Here is a 15,671-nt window from a genome sequence, read left to right as displayed (position 1 = left end):
TGGGCTTTGGTACCCTCGGGGATCCACGTTTGATTTGATTGGTTATTCGGATGTCGATTGGGCGGGGTGCAAAATTAATAGGAAGAGCACATCGGGGACTTGCCAGTTCTTGGGAAGATCCTTGGTGTCTTGGGCTTCAAAGAAGCAAAATTCGGTCGCTCTTTCCACCGCCGAAGCCGAGTACATTGCCGCAGGTCATTGTTGCGCGCAATTGCTTTGGATGAGGCAAACCCTGCGGGACTACGGTTACAAATTAACCAAAGTCCCTTTGCTATGTGATAATGAGAGTGCAATCAAAATGGCCGACAATCCCGTCGAGCATAGCCGCACTAAGCACATAGCCATTCGGTATCATTTTCTTAGGGATCACCAACAAAAGGGAGATATCGAGATTTCTTATATTAATACTAAAGATCAATTAGCCGATATCTTTACCAAGCCTCTTGATGAACAATCTTTTACCAAACTTAGGCATGAGCTCAATATTCTTGATTCACGCAATTTCTTTTGCTAAATTGCACACATAGCTCATTTATATACCTTTGATCATATCTCTTTTATATGCTATGACTAATGTGTTTTCAAGTCTATTTCAAACCAAGTCATAGGTGTATTGAAAGGAAATTGGAGTCTTCGGCGAAGACAAAGGCTTCCACTCCGTAACTCATACTTCGCCATCACTCCAAGCATCTCTCTATTCTTTGGGGGAGAAATGAGCATCAAAGAAAAGAACTTCGTCTTTGGTATAATCTTAACTCATTTACTTATGACCAAAGGGGAAGAAATTACTTCGAGGGCTCTAATGATTCCGTTTTTGGCGATTCATGCCAAAAAGGGGGAGAAATGAGCCCAAAGCAAAAGGACCGCACCACCACCAATTTCAAAAACTTAGTGTTTTCAAAGAAGTATTTATCAATTGGTATCCTATTGTGTTCAAAGGGGGAGCAAGTAGTATTTCAAAATGGTATATCAAAACCCTCTTGAACACTAAGAGGAGGATTTAATTTAGGGGGAGTTTTGTTTAGTCAAAGGAAGAGCATTTGGAACAGGGGGAGAAAATTTTAAATCTTAAAAATGCTCTGCAAACTCTTATTCATTTACCTTTGACTATTTGCAAAAGAACTTTGAAAAGAATTTACAAAAGAGTTTGCAAAAACAAAACATGTGGTGCAAACGTGGTCCAAAATGTTATATAAGAAACATTCCATGCATATCTTGTAAGTAGTTATATTGGCTCAATTCCAAGCAACCGTTACACTTACATTATGCAAACAAGTTCAATTATGTACTTCTATATTTGCTTTGGTTTGTGTTGGCATCAATCACTAAAAAGGGGGAGATTGAAAGGGAATTAGGCTTACACCTAGTTCCTATATAATTTTGGTGGTTGAATTGCCCAACACAAATCTTTGGACTAACTAGTTTGCCCAAGTGTATAGATTATACAGGTGTAAAAGGTTCACACTCAGCCAATAAAAAGACCAAGTTTTGGATTCAACAAAGGAGCAAAGGGGCAACCGAAGGCACCCCTGGTCTGGCGCACCGGACTGTCCGGTGAGCCACCGGACAGTGAACAGTACCTGTCCGGTGCACCAGGGGACTCAGACTCCAACTCGCTATCTTCGGGAATTTCCAGGGCGACTCGGCTATAATTCACCGGACTGTCCGGTGTACACCGGACAGTGTCCGGTGCGCCAAGGGAGGTCGGCCTCAGGAACTCGCCAGCTTCGGGAATCGCCAACGACTAGTCCGCTAAAAATCACCGGACTGTCCGGTGTGCACCGGACTGTCCGGTGCGACTCCGGTGCAACGGTCTTCTCCGCGCCAACGGCTCTCTGCCGCGCATTTAATGCGCGCTCTGCGCGCGCAGAAGTCAGAATCGCCCATGCCGGTGCACCGGACATCAAACAGTACATGTCCGGTGTGCACCGGACACCCAGGCGGGCCCACAAGTCAGAAGCTCCAACGGTCAGAATCCAACGGCAGTGTTGACGTGGCAGGGGCACCGGACTGTCCGGTGTGCACCGGACTGTCCGGTGCGCCATCGAGCAGACGCCTCCAGCCAACGGTCATGTTTGGTGGTTGGGGCTATAAATACCCCAACCACCCCACCATTCATGGCATCCAAGTTTTCCACTTCTCAACTACTACAAGAGCTCTAGCATTCAATTCTAGACACACTAAAGAGATCAAATCCTCTCCAATTCCACACAAAGCCCTAGTGACTAGTGAGAGTGATTTGTCGTGTTCATTTGAGCTCTTGCGCTTGGATTGCTTCTTTTCTTTCTCACTTGTTCTTGAGATCACAACTTCATTGTAATCAAGGCAAGAGGCACCAATTGTGTGGTGGCCCTTGCGGGGAAGTTTTGTTCCCGGCTTTGATTTGAGAAGAGAAGCTCACTCGGTCCGAGGGACCGTTTGAGAGAGGGAAGGGTTGAAAGAGACCCGGCCTTTGTGGCCTCCTCAACGGGGAGTAGGTTTGAGAGAACCGAACCTCGGTAAAACAAATCTCCGTGTCTCACTTGCTTATCCGCTTGCGATTTGTTTTCACGCCCTCTCTCGGACTCGATTATATTTCTAACGCTAACCCGGCTTGTAGTTGTGTTTATATTTGTAAATTTCAGTTTCGCCCTATTCACCCCCCCTCTAGGCGACTATCACTATCGCAAAGAATCAAAGGCGCGGAATCGATGTCTTGGTGCTTAGGAATGTTGTAGGAATGCTTGGTCTACTCCTCCATGCGCCTAGGGGTCCCTTTTATAGCCCCAAGGCAGCTAGGAGCCGTTGAGAGCATTCTAGGAAGGCTGATCTTGCCTTCTGTCGACTGGCGCACCGGACAGTCCGGTGCCCGATTTCCTTCCAAAAATGGCGCAGTCGACTGTTGGCAGCCTGAGAGCCGTTGGCGCACCGGACATGTCCGGTGCACACCGGACAGTCCGGTGCCCCTTCTAGCCGTTGGCTCGGTCACGTGTCCCGCGCAGATCGCGCGGCCGACCGTTGGCCCTGCCGATCGTTGGCTCACCGGACAGTCCGGTGCACACCGGACAGTCCGGTGAATTATAGCCGTACGTCGCCATCGAATTCCCGAGAGCGGCCACTTCGCTCGAGCCAGCCTGGCGCACCGGACAGTCCGGTGCTCCCAAACTCAGCAGAGTCTTGGCTGCTCGAGCCAAGACATTTCCAATTGGATTTTTCCTGTTTCCAGCACTTAGACACAATACATTAGTCCATAAACAATGTACTAAGTCTGAGAAACATACCTTTATCCTTGATTTGTACTTTGTCCACCTTTTTACACTTAGGCACTTGTGTTGGACACTAAATCACCAAAATACTTAGAAATGGCCCAAGGGCACATTTCCCTTTCAATCCCATGACCCTTTGTACTCCTTTCAAATCTTTGATAGGCCCCATGTTGGTGATGGCCGCGATTTTCTCCGGGTTGGCCTCGATGCCCCGCTCGGAGACGATGAACCCCAGGAGCATGCCTCGGGGGACTCCGAAGACACACTTCTCGGGATTGAGCTTCACGCCCTTCGCTCTCAGACACTTGAATGTCGTTTCAAGGTCGGAGAGGAGGTCAGAGGCTTTCCTCGTCTTGACAACGATGTCATCGACGTAAGCCTCGACCGTTCGGTCGATGTGCTCTCCGAACACGTGGTTCATGCACCTTTGGTATGTTGCACCTGCATTCCTCAAGCCAAATGGCATAGTAGTATAACAGTACATGCCAAAAGGTGTGATGAAAGAAGTCGCGAGCTGGTCAGACTCTTTCATCTTGATTTGGTGGTAACCTGAATAGGCGTCGAGGAATGACAGAGTTTCGCACCCAGCAGTGGAGTCCACAATTTGATCGATGCGAGGCAGAGGGTAGGGAACCTTCGGACATGCTTTGTTTAGACCAGTGTAGTCTACGCACATCCTCCATTTCCCACCTTTCTTTTTTACAAGCACAGGGTTAGCTAACCATTCGGGATGGAATACCTCTTTGATGAACCCTCCAGCCATCAGCTTGTGGATCTCCTCGCCTATGGCTCTGCGCTTTTCTTCGTCGAAACGGCGCAGAGGCTACTTCACGGGTCGGACACCGGCTCGGATATCCAGTGAGTGCTCGGCGACATCCCTCGGTATGTCGGGCATGTCCGAGGGACTCCACGCAAAAACTTCGGCGTTTGCGCGGAGAAAGTCGACGAGCACTGCTTCCTATTTGGGGTCAAGCTCGGAGCTGATCCGGACTTGCTTGCAGGCGTCATTGCTGGGGTCGAGAGGGACGGACTTAACCGCCTCAGCCGGTTCGAAGTTGTCGGCGTGGCGCTTCGCATCAGGCACCCCCTTGGAGAGGCACTCCAGGTCGGCGATGAGGGCCTCGGACTCGGCGAGGGCCTCAGCGTACTCCACGCACTCCACGTCGCATTCGTACGCGTGTCGGTATGTGGATCCGACGGTGATGACCCTGTTGGGGCCTGGCATCTTGAGCTTGAAGTACGTGTAGTTGGGGACGGCCATGAACTTGGCGTAGCACGGTCTCCCCAGCACCGCGTGGTAGGTCCCTCAGAACCCGACCACCTCGAACGTGAGGGTTTCCTTTCGGAAGTTGGAGGGAGTTCCGAAGCAGACAGACAGATCGAGTTGTCCAAGGGGCAGGACGCGCTTCCCGGGGATGATCCCATGAAAGGGCGTGGCACCAGCCCAGATCGTGGACAAATCGATCCCCAAGAGCTCGAGGGTCTCGGCGTAGATGATGTTGAGGCTGCTGTCCTCGTCCATGAGGACCTTGGTGAGCCTGGCGTTGCCGATGACGGGATCAACAACGAGCGGGTACTTTCCTGGGCTCGGCACGCAGTCGGGGTGGTCGCCTTGGTCGAAGGTGATGGGCTTGTCGGACCAGTCTAGGTAGACTGGCGCCGCCACCTTCACCGAGCAGACCTCCAGGCGCTCCTGCTTGCGGTGCCGAGCCGAGGCGTTCGCCACTTGCCCACCGTAGATCATGAAGCAGTCGTGGACCTCGGGGAACTCCTCTTCCTTGTCGCCCTCTTTCTTGTTGTTGTCTTGGCCTTTGCCATCTCCCGCCGGTGGCCCGGCCTTATGGAAGTAGTGCCGAAGCATGACACATTCATCAAGGGTGTGCTTGACGGGACCCTGGTGGCAGGGGCACGACTCCTTGAGCATTTTGTCGAACAGGTTGGCCCCTCCGGGAGGCTTCCGTGGGTTCCTGTGCTCGACAACAGCGACAAGATCCGTGTCAGCGGCGTCGCGCTTTGCTTGCGCCTTCTTCTTGGCCTTCTTCTTTGTGCCCCGCTGGGCGGACGCCTCGGGGACGTCTTCCTGCTGCCGTCCCTGAGGCTGCTTGTCCTTCCGGAAGATGGCTTCGACCGCCTCCTGACCAGAGGCAAACTTGGTGGCGATGTCCATCAACTCGCTCGCCTTGGTGGGAGTCTTGCGGCCTAGTTTGCTCACCAGGTCGCGACAAGTGGTGCCGGCGAGGAACGCCCTGATGACATCCGAGTCGGTGATGTTGGGCAGCTCGGTGCGCTGCTTTGAAAACCGTTGGATGTACTCTCGCAGGGATTCCCCTGGCTGCTGGTGGCAGCTTCGGAGATCCCAGGAGTTCCCAGGGCGCACGTATGTGCCCTAGAAGTTTCCAGCGAAAGCCTTGACCAGGTCGTCCCAGTTGGAGATCTGCGCAGAAGGCAGATGCTCCAACCAGGCCTGGGCAGCGTCGGAGAGGAACAGGGGGAGGTTGCGGATGATGAGGTTGTCGTCGTCTGTTCCTCCCAGTTGGCAGGACAGCCGGTAGTCCGCAAGCCACAACTCCGGCCTTGTTTCCCCCGAGTACTTGGTGATGGTAGTCGGGACCCGGAACCGAGCTGGGAACGGCGCCCGTCGTATGGCCCGGCTGAAGACTTGCGGACCTGGTGGTTCGGGCGAGGGGCTCCGATCCTCCTCGCTGTCGTAGCGTCCCCCACGCCTAGGGTGGTAGCCTCGGCGCACCTTCTCGTCGAGGCGGGCTCGACGGTCGCGGCGGTGGTGCTCGTTGCCGAGGCGACCCGGGGCTGCAGGCGTTGCGTCCCGCGTGCGCCCGGTGTGGACGGAGGCCTCCGGCATGAGTCGGGAAGTCGTTGTGCGATGCTCCGGGGGGCACCCTTGCCTTCGGGAGGCAGAGCTTTCGGCCCGTCGGACCGCGGCATCCTCCAGGAGATTCTTGAGTTCTCCCTGGATACGCCGCCCCTCGGTGGTGGATGGCTCCGGCATTGCTCGGAGTAGTATTGCCGCTGCAGCCAGATTCTGGTCGACCTCGCTGGAGGCCGGGGACAGCCTTGCCCTAGCATCATCAATGATACGACGCTGGACGTCCCGATCCTGATGACACGCTTCTCCGACGAGTGCTCGGCCTGCCCACTCCTGCTCGATGTTTTGCCGGAGCTGCACAAGTTGCCCTGCTTCCTCGTCGAGCTTGGCCTGCATCTCGCGGATTTGCTCGAGCTGTGTGTCCTGACCCCCCGTAGGGACTGGGACAACAGCTAGCTCCCGCAGGATGTCAACGCGAGGCGCAGGCCCAGGGGGATCGTCACCCTCCGGCATACCGAGGTGGTTGCCTTCGTCGTGACCCCCTAGATCGATGTGGAAACATTCACGACTTGGGCCACAACCCTCGTCGCCAAGGCTGTGGCCATCATCGGAGCAATCGGAGAGGCAGTAGTCACATGCGGTCATGAAGTCTCGCATGGCACTAGGATTACTGAGCCCGGAGAAATCCCAACCGGAGTCGGGATCGTCCTCTTCCTCGGAACCCGGGGCCCATAGGTTGAGACGACCGTCAGTCGGTCCTGGGTTGACCACATATGGTACCCCGGAAGGTTAGGGTATGCCTTTACGAAAGCGCTCACCGAAGCGGGGTCGCTTGGCAGATCGAAGCTGAATCTAGAAGGCACATGGTGGAAAACAGACGGTGCCTCTTGATCGATGGACGGTGGCGAAGTCGCGTCGGGGACAGACTGCACCGTTATCTCAGGTACGAGGCTAACGCCCAGCAAGCCCTTCACGAGTGTGCTGGCGTCATCTGTCCGCTTGGGGTTGGCACGTTGTGGGGAAACGACATCCGTCGTTGTCTCAGGTGCGAGGACAACGCCCGACATGTCCCCCGCTGGGGTACCGGCGTCGTCGACTCGCTCGCAGCCGACGTGGTGCCGCCTCCTGCCTGGCCACGGTTGCCTCGTCTTCTCCTCCTGTGGCGAGGAGGGTGGCGGGACAAACCCGGATGCTGCTCTTCCGCCACGGGGGAAGACGTCGTCGAGTCCGCCACCGCTGGGCGTGCTGACGATCGTCGTGGTTGTTGTCGCGCTGCGGGGGGAGGAGTACCATGTCGTAGCTGCCGTCGAGGGACATGAACTCGAGACTCCCGAAGCGGAGCACCGTCCCGGGCTGAAGAGGTTGCTGAAGACTACCCATCTGGAACTCAACGGAAAGTTGTTCGTTAACACGCAGCAGGCCCCTACCTGGCGCGTCAACTGTCGGCGTTTCGACCCCGGGGGGTCCCTGGACCGACGAGTAAATTTGTCGCTGCGTGTCCCAGCCCAGATGGGTTGGCGCAAGATGGAACACAAGAGGGAAACGCAGCTCGTGTTATCTCACACCAAGGGGGGTGCTCGTAGTAGTGGCTACAAGCGTTCGAGAGAGAGAGAGAGAGAGAGAGAGTGAGCCTGTTCGTTAGCTCGTTCTCCCGCGCGACCCTCTCGCATGAAGGCCCGAGACCTCCCTTTTATAGATGCAAGGAGAGGGTCTAGGTGTACAATGGGGGATGTAGCTAGGCGCTAACGTGTCTGGCAGAGAGGTGCCTGAGCCCTGTGTACATGCCAACATGGCTGTCGGAGAGGTGCTAGAGCCCTGCGTAGACGATAACGTGGCCGCCGGAGAAGTGCTTGAGCCCTATAGAAGCACAACTGTCAGTGCTGCTAGGATCTTGCTGACGTATCCTTGCTTCCGTAGGGGGCTGAGAACCACCGTCGTCATGGACGCACGCGGGGAGCCATCATTACTTGTTACGGGGGCGAGCCAGATGGAACGCCGGTCTTGTTTCCCTGTAGCATGAGCTAGCCAGGGGTATGGTAATGATGTATCCCCCGTGGCGCGGTCGGTCCGAGCCCAAGGTCGGGCGAGGCGGAGACTTCTCCTGAGGCCGAGGCCGGGGTCGGGTGAGGACGTGATTCCTCCCGAGGCCGAGGTTGAGGCCGAGCCCTGGGGTCGGGCGAGGCGGAGACCACCTTCCGAGGACGAGGTTGAGGGCGAGCCCTGGGGTCGAGCGAGGCGGAGACCACCTTCCGAGGCCGAGGTTGAGGGTGAGCCCTGGGGTCGGGCGAGGCAGAGACCTCCTTCCGAGGCCGAGGCCTAAGGTCGGGCGAGGCGGAGTTTCCTATTGCGCCTGAGGCTGAACTTGCTGTTGTCAACCTTGCCCGGGTGGATGGCACAGTAGTCGGAGCGGGGTGAGCGACGCTGTTTTCCTGTCAGATCGGTCAGCGAAAGGGCGAAGTGACTGCGGTCACTTCGACCTTGCCGACTGAGGCGCGCGTGTCAGGATAAGGTGTCAGGCGATTCTCGCATTGAATGTGCCTGTGATACGGTCGGTTGGTGAGGCGATTTGGCCAAGGTTGCTTCTCGACGAAGCCTGCCCGAGTTGGGCCTCGGGCGTGCCGAGGGTGCGCCCACCGCTTGAGGAGGCCCTCGGGCGAGACGTAACTTCGTCCGGGACTACAGTTCCCGCCCGAGGCTGGGCTCGGACGAGGCGAGATCGCGTCCCTTGGGTAGACGAATCCTTGACCTGAATCGTGCCCATTAGTCTCTGCAGCTTGTGCTGATGGTGGTTAGCAGTCGTGTTTAGGAGTGTTGGGGGTACCTCTAATTACGGTACCCGACAGAAATAACTATCAAAGTTAAATTAGTAACATGACAAAGTCTGGCCAAGCTACTCCTCTCGGTCCTCTCCTGCAGAGGTAGCATCCCACTTGACCGTCGAGCTCGATGGCAGGGTAAAAGGCCAAGTCACACCATCAAACATATCTTGCAAGATATCTGAAATTTTTGGCTCCGACTTAAATTTAGCTCCAAAAGTACTAAAACTTAAACTTAAGCTTTCCATGTTCTCTAATTAGCTCAAATATGTTCAAATGGGTGTTTAGAACTGATTTTCACCCACTTCTCGGGTAAGGTGTTTTTCCCCCAACAAACAACTTCCAGTTGGATCAAATCGTTAACTGCATGAAATACTGCGATTGGGCACGGGCAGTGGCGCACGCCCCTCTACCGTGAGGCCGAATTTTTTGTATTTTAGCCCTTTATCAGGTTTAAAATCACGTTTAGACTAAAAAAAATTTAAACTCAATTTTGGACCCTTAGCTCGGCGCCATAGCCTGTGGCGCCGAGCTATGACGTGGCAGCAACGGCTAGTTGCGTCTAGGGCTGACCTGGCTCTGACGTGGTGGCGGCGCGGCCTCGTAGCTCGGCGCCACAGATCTTGGAGCCGAGCTACGAATTCCTATAAAAACGCCCGCGCGGCTGGCCGAGAGCAGCTCATTTCATCCCATTTCCAAACTTCGTCAAAATTTGCTGGATTCAAAGATTTGAGTTGGTTCACTTCGTAGACCAAGGTATGATTTCTAACTGATTCGTTTTGTATATTGGGTTGTTAGTTTAATAATTTGTATACACCTATTATATTATCATTTCGATTATTAGTTTGTGTAAACTTATTATAAAGCATAATAGGTACAAGTGATAATTATAATCGTTTATTAGATGAAAGACATGTACCGAGAGGCATTGTGGCAGAAGAGAGGTCGTCCTTGGGAGTTATATCCGGACGTATCTAGTAAGGATGCTCCTGTTCCTCCTGAACTCCCCGTGCCTAACTGTGACTGTGGCAGACTGGCTTAGGCACATCAATCACAACATCCAGACACGGCTGCTCGCTGCTACTACCTTTGTGGCAGTTTGGACGTACGTAGCTTATGACTTGTCACTTAATTTTGTTTGCATTCATTATTTTGTAGATATGTAATAGTGCTTCTTTCCATTATTTTAGGGACATCAGAGGTGTTTCTTTTTCCAGTGGATCGATGGTCCTGATAAATTTGACCCTCGATATCTTCTTTTCGTTAATTGGTTGAGTGGAAAGACCAGTCATGAGCGTTTTAAGCGTTGGGTACCTCCTCCCCCGAATCCTCCACCAATGACGGATGCGGAGACGGAGGTAGCAACAGAAAGACGGATGGACTCACCGTCTCGATGCGATTATGGAGACCGTGTTGTCATCGACGAAGACTATGACAAGCAGTTCTGTTGTCCGAATATTGATTATGTGAGCCCATTGATACGCTAAATGTATGAACTAGTTTTTATTTACAATAAATTACTAATTTTTTCTCCTGCAGCCATACGGGTGGCGTAAGTGTCGTTTCAGAGAGTGGTTGTATGGTCCTTTGTCCCATTGGCCAGAGCTAGAGGTAAAGGAAAAGAGATACAACGGGTGGGCGGCAGAAGAGGTCAAATTTGATCCAGTACTCTGCAAATGTGGTAAAGGATTAGTTCCTTCGGAGCTTGGTGTTGGATATTTTTGTGGACATATGGTCGATTACGATGAGGTTGGTATTTTTTTTGCACCAGCTGTAATGTTATAGCGGTACTTACTATTTTTTTGTAGGAGACGAGGAAATGCAGTTGGGAGAGTTACGACGACAAAGGAGAGGTGATGCGCACAATAGAGTCCAAGAGAATAATGGGACAGAAGATGCGTTGTGGATCTCGGCTCGTCGATTCGTACATTAACGATCACATACACGACATATGTAGGGAAGCAAAATCTATGTTTTATGATAGCCCGAAGCGTGCAGAGTATAGGAGGTTGAAGGCGGCAGATGAGAAGAGAGCACAGGATGCAAGAGAATGGGAAGCGGCTCAAGCCGAGAAACAGATGTTGGATAATCTTGCTGATCGCCTCAAGGGAAGTAAGTGAGATAAATGATATTATAATTATGTTAGTACAATTTATTTATCTTGACTTTGCTAACTTAATTTTCTCATTATATTTGCAGAGATTGGAAGCGGCGTAAACTATTTGCCCGATGAGGCGCATGCGAGATATGTTCAGGATAAAATGGCAACGGTTGAGCTGATGGAGGAGGAGGACGACGACACATCTAGATTGAGTGAGCTTATCGCTCTCGCAGAGGCAGGATTACATGAAGAAGAGGAGGATGACACATCAAGGTTGAGTGAGCTCATCGCACTAGCTGAGGCAGGATTACGTGCTCAAGAGGAAGAGGATGAGTTTATGTCTCAGGCCGCCGAAGAGGTAGAGGCAGCTTATTACAAGAAGAAGTCTGATGAGGCTGAGGCTGAGGATGAGCTATTCTCCCAAGCTGCAGATGAAGCAGAAGCCAATTATTACAAGAGAATTGGTGACAAGTGTGATGCAGGACAATGCAGCAAGTGGAATGAGGTTGTCGTTGAGGATTGCGCGACGGATGACTCCGAATATGAGTTACTCATAGATTGTGATTCAGACTGAAGAATTGTAGCCTATTATGTAGTATTTACATATCAAAAATAATTTAGAACTCTAAAGATGCGTTACTTATTGCTTATTATGTTTTTTACAATTCACAAAAAAATTTGCAAGAGTTCCCCTTGTTTTATTAACAACCACAGTTCAAATAATCACATATTATAAGACATATAAGCATTTCAACATATAATACATCACAAAATAATATTGAATATAAAAACATCCACAGAACATAGTTCTTCATACAATGTCCACAAACAAAGTCCAAAATACAAGTTCCACAACACATAGTCCAAAACACATAACATAGTTCATATTACAACGTCTCCAGCATGAGTCCAAATCACACAGTTTTCAGGATAAGACCAACATCACAAAAGTATTCATTTCCTCCTAGTCTTACCCTTGCCCTTGGCCCCAAGAGCGTCGGTGCCTGGAGTGGAAAGTGTGAGTCTCTGGCCGCCACCTATTGGAAGACAAACGAATACAAAATCATTAGTATGCAAAGTAGATTTGATAATTGTAAATATTAAACAACTAGAGAAGTCTTTACCTGTCGACCAGAGCTGTCAACGCCGCTGGGTTGAAAGTGGGCAGCCCACGGCGGACCTGGTACGATAAGACGTCCAAGCCAGCCCTCTGTAGGAGAGGAGTGTACCTCTCATCGTACCTCATCTCCTCCAGAAACCGGTCGTGGGTCCGGACCTGCAGAACGGGCAACACCTAGCAATCAAAAGAATTTTCATTATTCAAATATAGGTCGCATATATTAATTCGAAAATTTAATTTATGTACAAAATATTACCTCTCCCTCTGCGGTGAGACGGCCCCTGTGGTGCTCGTCGTAGTGAGGGTCCAGCAAGTGGAACTGCGCCATCCTGCAAATTAAGATATCAACATATTAGAATATAAGTTGTGTACAAAGTGTAACAAAAACATCGACATATTAGAATAAAATTTGTGTATAAAAAATATATCACACCTGACTAAGTGTCCAAATGCATGTACGTGAGTTGTGGCCAAGTCTACCGCATTTTCCGCATTCATTCTGCTCTGGGTCCACGAGAAAGGGGGACGCTCGACCTCTCCTACTGCGACCGGAAACCTGATCCATAACCATGTTGCACCGACTCCTTTTCCTACTACCACGTTTGTCCCATCGATGCGCTGGATCAGCAACGTATACCGGACCAGTGTACGTTGGCCATTGTGACTCATCAAGAAATGGCTCAAAACGAGGGCTCCAGGTACGTACTAAGCTCTCTACACTGAACTCAGAAGGTATTCTGCTCTCAAATGCAAAGTTACGATGACGTGCGGCCGCAACATAATGAGAACATGGAAAATGGTATTGTCTAGGTCTACCACATCCGCACCAGAATGCATCAAGTAACACGACATGTGTCCTCGAAGGTCGCACCTCATCGTCGGAAGTTATGCCGCCTAGTGTTGTTACCTCGTATTTACCCAACTCCTCATCAAAGCATTGTACCTCATGTCTATGGGCACGTTCCTTTGCATTATTAAGGTGTGATGTTGGTTTAGGTGCCCATCTCTGCCCTCGGGTCTGCATTGCCTTGGCCTGCGCGTGTCTATCATTAAACCAAGCCACAAGCCTATAAAAAGTGAATGTTACTATAGCATTGACTGGCATGCCCCGTATACCCTTGAGCACACTGTTAAATGACTCGGCCATGTTGCTAGTCTGAAACTCGAACCGCCAGCCACCTTCGTCGTAGGCCCTTGTCCATTTCTGCGGTTCCCTCAGCAATCCTGCAATCCAGTTCTTACCTTCAGCATTTGTTGCATCTTTTAGTTCCTTCAACTTATCCTCGAAAAACGAAACCTCCAACTGTCGACATACCTCCTCAAAAAGGGGGAAGTTAGCCTTGCTATGATCCTTTCGAAGAAGATTTTCTGCTAGATGTCGAGTGCACCATCTGTGGTGCATGGGTGCGTAGCCAGGAATCTGCTCTTGCACTGCATTAAGAATACCTTGGTGTCTGTCAGATATGACACCAACCTCGCGTCCAGGGCCTACGACATGGATGCGTACAAGCCGCAAGAACCAAGACCAACTATCTCTGTTCTCCCTCTCCACAAAAGCAAATGCCAAAGGAACCAGTGCGTTGTCTGCGTCGCATGATATGGCAACCAACAATGTGCCCTTATACTTCCCAAGCAGAAAAGTACCATCAATAGAGAGCACGGGACGACAATGTCTGAAGGCCTCTACGCACTGCGAGAAACACCAGAAAGCACGAAAAAATATCTCTTTGCCGTTCCTCCATTCATTAGGTTTGGGGATGTACTCGTAATGCATGCCTGGGTTTTTTGCTTTCATTGCATTGAACAATGCTGGTAACTTCTCATAACCCTCCTCCCAATCCCCGTATATCATCTTCCATGCTCGCTGCTTTGCCCTCCATGCTTTCCCATATTTGATCCTGTAACCAAACAGCTCCGAAGTCATGGTCATAATTGACTTCACCTTCAAGTTTGGCTGACCCTTCAATATCCCCAATATCCTTTTCGCAATCAGGGTAGATGTCAACTGACGATGCTTAGAGCTCAGCTCTGTCTGGGCACAAGTGTGTGAACCTACAATTTTGGTGATCTTAAACTTTCCGGTGTCCTTCTGCCTTCGGGCACATACCCTCCAATTACATTCGGACACCTCGCACACAACAGTGTAACGACGCTGTGCATACGAATGTCTCACCTTGAACGGCCTCTTCCGGTTCACAGAATATTCCTGTAGCCATCGTCTCAGTGTAGGCAGGTCCTTGAAAAATAAGCCTACCTTAATCTTAATGCTGTCGGCGTTATCCGGAGCCTCTAGCAGTTCATCGTCACGTCCTTCAGCATAAGCACGGGTGGAATGACTTAAACTGCTAAATTCATGTACTGCAGGGTCTCGCTCCGGACACAAACGTCTTATGAGTTCAATTTCTTGCTCGGTCATTTCTTGAACCGGACGGTCATCATCAGAATCTAAGGCCCGTGCAGCCTCATATGGCTCCTCCTCATCCTCAATCTGAACATCAACACTATTGGATGCCCTGCATATGTTGTCCATATTATATGACACAGGCACATCAAGATAAGCAGCATTATCGATATGTGGAGATCCTGCATCGGGTCGGAGCAAGAAAAACCACATTAAAAAGTCTAATCAAACGAAATAACGATGGATACGAACAACGTGTCGAAGACACTTACTAGGATGATCGTGAACTGGATCCTGGGACAATGGGATCTCTTGGGGGGTACCACCACATTAGAAGCCCCACAAACGCCAGGAAGAGGACGAGAAATCCCATACTCGTGCGGACCCGATTGAGCATCGGGCACAACAACCACTTCTTCATGAAGCTCTACCAAAGGAGCTTCAATACGAGATGCATTTGGCATTTGTGGAGATAACCCGACTGGACCATCGCAATGACTAACAGGTAACTTTTGAACAACCACATCCAAACATGGTGGAACCATCGTCTTCACAATTCTTAAATATATCACCCAATCATCTTCTGAGGCAATGGAGATCAACCGTCGGACAACTGTTCCATATGTAATATGGCACAACAAACCCTGAATTGATATTCTAGGGTCGTTTATGTCGCAACTAATCTCCTCACAAGCTCGAGCCAAAAGCTTGTCAAAAGATGGTCTTTCATCGAACAACATGGTCACGATCTTCATACCATCAAAAGTAACACTCCTATAAGCATCTATCTCCACCCTTCCTCCATGGTATAGTGTTACTAGGCTGTCCATCTATTGCAAAAATGGATTACTAACTCAATATCCATTTAATATGGTATGTGACTAACACTATATAGTAAAAAAATTGGGCAACACCTCCCCTATATGGTCAGGTTTCTAAAACCTGCAAATAAACATTCAGCGCGATGGCTGAACATATAAATGCTACAAAATAAATGCTAAACAATGTTAATAAACTGTAGCTACTGCTTACAAGTAAACCACAAACCTTACACTAGGCTACAAAATAAATAACTACTCACTAACGACTAACTAAAAACTAATAAATAACCTAAACCTAACTCATTACTAACCAATAAATACATAAATCAAATAAATGGCACAT

This window comes from Zea mays, chromosome 2 (assembly GCF_902167145.1).
Source record: "Zea mays cultivar B73 chromosome 2, Zm-B73-REFERENCE-NAM-5.0, whole genome shotgun sequence".
In the NCBI taxonomy this organism is placed as follows: domain Eukaryota; kingdom Viridiplantae; phylum Streptophyta; class Magnoliopsida; order Poales; family Poaceae; genus Zea; species Zea mays.
Note: the sequence above shows the minus strand (reverse complement) of the source record.